Source organism: Rhinopithecus roxellana, chromosome 7 (genome assembly GCF_007565055.1).
Source record: "Rhinopithecus roxellana isolate Shanxi Qingling chromosome 7, ASM756505v1, whole genome shotgun sequence".
Taxonomy (NCBI): Eukaryota; Metazoa; Chordata; class Mammalia; order Primates; family Cercopithecidae; genus Rhinopithecus; species Rhinopithecus roxellana.
Genome location: NC_044555.1, coordinates 12,339,618 through 12,346,284, shown reverse-complemented (window position 1 = coordinate 12,346,284; position 6,667 = coordinate 12,339,618). Strand labels below are relative to the sequence as shown.

General features: G+C 35.4%; 1 non-coding gene across 1 annotated transcript; it reads left to right on the top strand.

Annotated features, from left to right (window-relative positions):
* Positions 1-4,490: 4,490 nt before the first annotated feature.
* On the top strand, positions 4,491-4,560 carry LOC115898887. The gene has a single exon (XR_004058541.1). It is a non-coding gene; the product is annotated as a small nucleolar RNA SNORD74 (small nucleolar RNA).
* Positions 4,561-6,667: the final 2,107 nt, after the last annotated feature.

Below are 6,667 nucleotides of genomic sequence, written 5' to 3'. Positions count from 1 at the left end.
GTATGCTGATAAGTATATAAAAAGGTTCTAGGTGAAACCTAGGTCAAATCCAGGGCCATGTTGGGTCCAGTTGGTCTTAGCCAGCTTGGCCCACAACCTAGTTTTTCAGGGTCTTATCAACCCCTAGCTTTTGCAGCCATTTCAACGGTTACCTTTTGCTAGTCATGTGAACTGCTCCCTGGAATTTTCTATTGTCCTGTAACTGCCTTGTATTACTTCTGTCTCACAAGTAGTCAAGAATGTAATGACAAACAAACCAAACAAATTTAGAGGGAAAGTATAATGAATCCATATATAGTCATTACATAGCTTCAACAATTTTTTTCCATTTAAATAAATGTTTTCTTTTCTTTCTTTCTTTTTTTTTTTTATTTGAGACAGAGCCTGACTCTGTCACCCAGGCTGGAGTGCAATGGTGCAGTCTCAGCTCACTGCAACCTCTGCCTCCTGGGTTCAAGTGATTCTCCTGCCTCAGCCTCCCGAGTAGCTGATTATAGGTGCACACCACCGTGCCTGGCTAAATTTTGTATTTTTAGTAAACACGGGGTTTCACCATATTGGTCAGGCTGGTCTCGAACTCCTGACCTTGTGATCTGTCTGCCTCGGCCTCCCAAAGTGCTAGGATTACAGGTGTGAGCTACAGTGCCTGGCCTGATGTTTTCTTTCTTTCTTTTAATTCAAAATCTTTTTCTTCCTCTTTTTTTATTTTTTATTTTTTGTTTTGTTTTAAACTCCCAGCATTTTGTTAGGGCGAGGTGGAAGGGTCACTTTAGCCCAGAAGTTTGAGACCAGCCTGGGCAACAAAGTGAGACCCTATGTCTTTAAAAAAAAAAAAAAAAACACACACACAAAACAAACAAAAAAAACAAGCATGGTGGTACTATAAATTATAATGACTAAATGTGAACACTCATAGTTCTTTAATTTGATTGTATTACCACTTAATTCATAGCTTTGAAGGAAATAGCCATTACATTAGATGGCACATTACTTTTAAGATGCAACCCATTTTTCAAAATGTTAAAATGGAAAAAAACATTAAAGGGTGATTGTAAGAACATGCATGCTACTTGGTGCTACTTAGGAGGCTGAAGCAGGAGGATCACTTGAGCCCAGGAGTTTGAGGTTACAATGAGCCATGGCACTCTGTCCTGGATGACAGAGTGAACCCCTGTCTCTAAAATAATAATAATAATTATTATTTAACTAAAATAAACCTAAAAAATAATAAAAAAAATGCAATGGTTAGGGAAATAGCACTTTTGTGAGGAGAGCGGTAATAGCCCAGCATATATATGTTTTAAGAAAAGGGAAATGGTCTTAATCCACCTTGTGTTAAAGGAATTTTTAAAAAACTACTTTATTCAATAAAGATTCATTATTTTAAAGGTATGTAAACTTTCAAATATAAATTAAATCTACTTCTGTCTTTAAAATTTCATTGGATATAAATTATGTTCAGTTTCAATTACTACCTGTGTATGAACACATTGTAAAATCTCTGAATACTATGTGAAAGCATTTTAACACTCATTCCTTTATACGTCTTCAAAATTTACATTTGTATGTACTTCCTTGTATTTTTATATGTGTTCATTTTACCTCATCTAAAATGTGGCCACGTAATGTTTTTATATGCCCTTTCATGCTTACCACAATACTGTGTACATGACAACTATTCTGTACATATTTAACTGTAAAAGTCTTATGTATGGTATCTGTATCTTTGCTGTTTTAAAGATACAGGATCCAACTAGCTTTCTAGAATTGCAAAAGAAGAAAAACTCACTTTCAGAAGTCACGCGAGATTGGGAAATCATCCTGGTCTTACCCAAGGAGGTATATTGTTGAGAAACTTACATGTCCATCAGTTTCTTGTACTGTAGTTTGAAATCAAGAAATGACCTCAGTTTCTTGTACAAGTAGTTTGAAATCAGGTTGTCAAGTTTCATTCTACCCTGCTAGAATGTACAAGAGTCCAAAGCAATAATGTAATTTATACATTTCATAAGGCTAGTGCCAAATTGTATCAGCAAATTGGTCGTAAGTCTCCAACTGGAACAAAGTGAGTGATTCTTGGGCAATGTAGTCCTGCAGTGCCAAATTCTTATATGCATTCCTTCTTACAAAGAACCAAAATAAGCCTTTCCTATAGAATATCCACTTCAAGATTCCATCATCGGCACATATCAAATACTGTTGGCAATGCTGAAAGTAAAAGCAAGGACTCATATAAAGTCTTTTGTTGCTGAAATTAAAAATAGTTGTCACTATTTTCAATATCAAAATCCTATAGTTTTTGACAGGTTTAAATTCTCTCTTGATTCATTTCAGAATAGGGTCATCTTTCTATACTTCTTTGACATTTTAAAAAAGAAGTAGTTTGGCTAGGAATTGAGTGTTTCAAGCCATCTTGGCCCTTTGCACCCTAAAATTTCAGTAACACTATCAAGTGAATCAGTTCTTATGAGCTGGAAACACAAAGAAGAAAATTCTCCAAGAATTAATTAAGGGGCCGGGCACGGTGGCTCAAGCCTGTAATCCCAGCACTTTGGGAGGCCGAGATGGACGGATCACGAGGTCAGGAGATCAAGACCATCCTGGCTAACACGGTGAAACCCCGTCTCTACTAAAAAATACAAAAATCTAGCCGGGCGAGGTGGCGGGCGCCTATAGTCCCAGCTACTCGGGACGCTGAGGCAGGAGAATGGCGTAAACCCGGGAGGCGGAGCTTGCAGTGAGCTGAGATCCTGCCACTGCACTCCAGCCTGGGCAACAGAGCGAGACTCCGTCTCAAAAAAAAAAAAAAAAAAGAAAAAAGAAAAGAATTAATTAAAATCTTTTCTTGAATGAGAAAATTGAAATTATCTACTCCTTATATAAAGAAACTACATTGTGGATTAATCCTGAAATTGGTACTTGGAAAGTTTATTCCAGTGTGTTTCACTGAAATTTAAATTCATGACATTTGAAAAATGTAAGTTATAATTAAACACTGAGAGTAATCCTTATAGTTATTATATATTTGTTAAATATTCCATGGCAAATGTGACCAACAAATCTGTTAAATTAAATACTTGGGAGTAAATTTACTTTTACTTTCTGTGGAAACATTTGGATTACCCCAACAGTAAAAGTAACAGATTGAAAATATATTATTATTTATTTTCAACTTTTATTTCAATATATATGCCTGTCAAATGCAAATGAATAATAATCACATTTGATTGTCAAAGCTCATGGAATGGTACACCTAAGATTTGTACATTTCTTTCTTTTTTCTTTTTTCTGAGACGGGGTTTCACGTTTGTTGCCCAGGCTGGAGTGCAATGGTGCGATTTCGGCTCGCCGCAAGCTCTGCCTCCTGGGTTCAAGCAATTCTTCTGCCTCAGCCTCCTGAGTAGCTGGGATTACAGGCATGCACCACCACACCCAGCGAATTTTGTAGTTTTAGTAGAGACAGGGTATCTCCATGTTGGTCAGGCTGGTCTCGACCTCCCCTACCTCAGATGATCTGCCCACCTCATCCTCCCAAAGTGCTGGAATTACAGGTGTGAGCTATCATGCTCGGCCTGTATATTTCTTTATATATGAAGTTTGCATTATGAGAGCATGAATATTGAACTCTAGTGAATGATATGTCTGCTGAAGTGTTTTAAGGGTGAAGAATACTGATGTCTGCGACTTATACTGAAATAAAATGGAGCGATATTTGGATAAAAGGATGAATAGATGGGTGTGTGTGTGTAATAAAGCAAATATAATACAATTTATTATTGAACCTTGATGGTGGGTATATGGGTATTCACTGTAAAATTCTCCCAACTTTTCTGTATGTTTGAAAATTTTTCGTAATAAGATGCAAGGAAAAAGCTTAAAACATGCTTGGGCCAGGTGCGGTGGCTCAAGCCTGTAAACCCAGCACTTTGGGAGGCCGAGACGGGCGGATCACGAGGTCAGGAGTTCGAGACCATCCTGGCTAACACGGTGAAACCCCGTCTCTGCTAAAAAATACAAAAAAAAAGCTAGCCGGGCGAGGTGGCTGGTGCCTGTAGTCCCAGCTACTCGGGAGGCTGAGGCAGGAGAATGGAGTAAACCCGGGAGGCGGAGCTTGCCGTGAGCTGAGATCCAGCTACTGCACTCCAGCCTGGGCGACAGAGCGAGACTCCGTCTCCAAAAAAAAAAAAAAAAAAAAAAAAAGCTTGAATTATAATTCTATAATGATGTATTAATATTAAAATACTGGAAGTACTCCTGCTTCATCAAAGTTACTTACATTCAAAAATATTGGTTTTTGTCATCTTTAAAGCATGTAATAAGAATTTTTAAAATTATTAAAAATAAAACTTTTAATATTTGAAACTTAAATCTCTCATGGCACTGTTCCTATTATGGATTTTGGGGGTTAGATCTGTAGCTACATATGGTATCTTCTTTCAGTGGCTCATACATACAGGACTTAAATTTGTAGTTCCCTCACTAAAAACAAACAGGCTCTGATGAAACCTATCTTGATAGGGACATCTGAAAGTGTTGATGAATGCCAAGGACTCTAATGGAAAACAAACAAACAATAATAAAAAAAAACTGTTTGTTTTAAAATTCTAGTAAAATGGAATTAGACTACATGATAGCATTAATCCCATTTGCTATGCCAACATTTAAGACGGAATCTGTGGTTTATCATCTGGCTTGCCTATTTTTTGTTAAATATAAGGAATATTTTAGTACTTTTTAAAAGATGACATGCAATAATAGCTCAAACTTTAATACCCATTAATGAACGTCCATAAAGAAAACAATTCAGTACCACTTAAAAATAATTTGAATATCAGTCATCCATAATACGATGAACACATTTGATAGAGAATATGTGAATACAAGTATATGTGAATCAGTTTTATTCTCTCTACAGATGCTGAATGGCATAGGGAATTGTGGGTCTCATGAAATTTTCTCAGAAGTACCCAGAGGATCTTCACTACCAGATTGATAAACACAAATTTTTGGTTCTTTGCCCACACATGGAACTTTTCTAGAAAAGTTTCAAACAATACATGCCTAAACATGAATCCTGGAAAAGAAAAGTGATCTTCTAAATTTGAAAAGGAAAGGTTTATGTGGCTCTCACGTGAAATATCCTCTGGCAAGGGAGTAGGTACATGATGGAAATACGTGGATTTTCACTGAAGAAATGAAAATATAAATGGCAAAGTAAACTTCATTTATACTATTGAAATATTCAACTGAGGAAAATACATTACTTTTAAATTGGAAGAAGCAAAGGCACACGACAATTTTTTACAGGTTATGTCATTCTCTCATTTCCTTTCTATTGAAATTAGTTGAGCTTTTCTTTGTCATAATGAGTGTTGCCACAGTTTACACCTGCCATTCTGACTTTTGGTAGACCGCCTGTTGAGAGGAATTTTTTTTTTCATTCTTTTATCTACTTCATGGAAAAACTTAGCACAATCCATGTGAAGAAGAAGCAAATATACTTGTAATGTTCACATAAATATAAAAATGTAACTTAGGAGTCCACCTAATGCTAGAATTTTTATCGCATTTTAAGTGTTACGGAGTTTTAAAATTTCCATGTGGCTTAATAGCTGGAAGGAAGCATTAATATTTAAATATTAATTTCAATACCAAAGATAAAACAAATTGATACTTTTGAATGAATATTTTAAATTCCCTAATGAGAAGACAATTGCATAAAATTAAGTATGTATTTTAGTTTGCAGGATTAAATCATTCGTGATACATGACCGTACTACCTACCTTGTTCATCTTTTTGCCAAATATTTCCATATTAATTCTTGGAGTCAGTTCTCAGCACATATCAACTTTTACTGTTGTGGTGGGTGAGAAAGCGGAGAATCAAGCTTTAAGGTGAATTTATAATTTACCATGTGAATATTGCCAGGAGTTAAAATGAGCTTTAAACTTTGTGTGAATTGCCTATTTCAATATTTATGGATTTTGTATATGCAACCCTGTATAGTAATTATCAAGCATACTAAAGTTTTAGAACTACCAAGTTAAACTTAAGAACCAAAGGAAGTCTGTTTTGCAGATATTTAGACATTTGATTATTTGCTTTACAAATAACTAAGAAATACGTAGTGATGAATAAGAGATGGATAGGTGATTCTATAGCTAAGCTGTTCAGTACCGTAGCCGTTAGCCATCTGTGGCTACTTAAATTTAAGTTCATTATAATTAAACAAAATGGAAAATTTGGTTCATCAGTCACAGCAGCCAGATTTCAAGAACTAACAGCCAAATGTGCCTAGTAGCTTCATATTGAACAGCACAGAAAGACATTTCTATCATTGCAGAAAGTTCTACTGAAGAGCGTTGTTCTCAACTGTTTGTTCATCTTCCTGGGATTTTATCTATTTTGTTAAAAGATCAGACTTCTAAAAACGTAACACATTGTTTTGAGAATTATAGAAGCTATTTGAGATTCAAGTTATCTGATCAAAAAAGTTGAATATATTTTCGATATTGTATTTTCTAAAAACAGCTATTATTTTTAAAATAAGAGTACTTAATAAGAATTATTGATATGGTACTACACATTCTTTGTCATTAAAAAGTGGTCAGCACATGGGAAAAAAAGGTATATAGTTTAATTAAAAATCACTTTTCGATGGAGCAA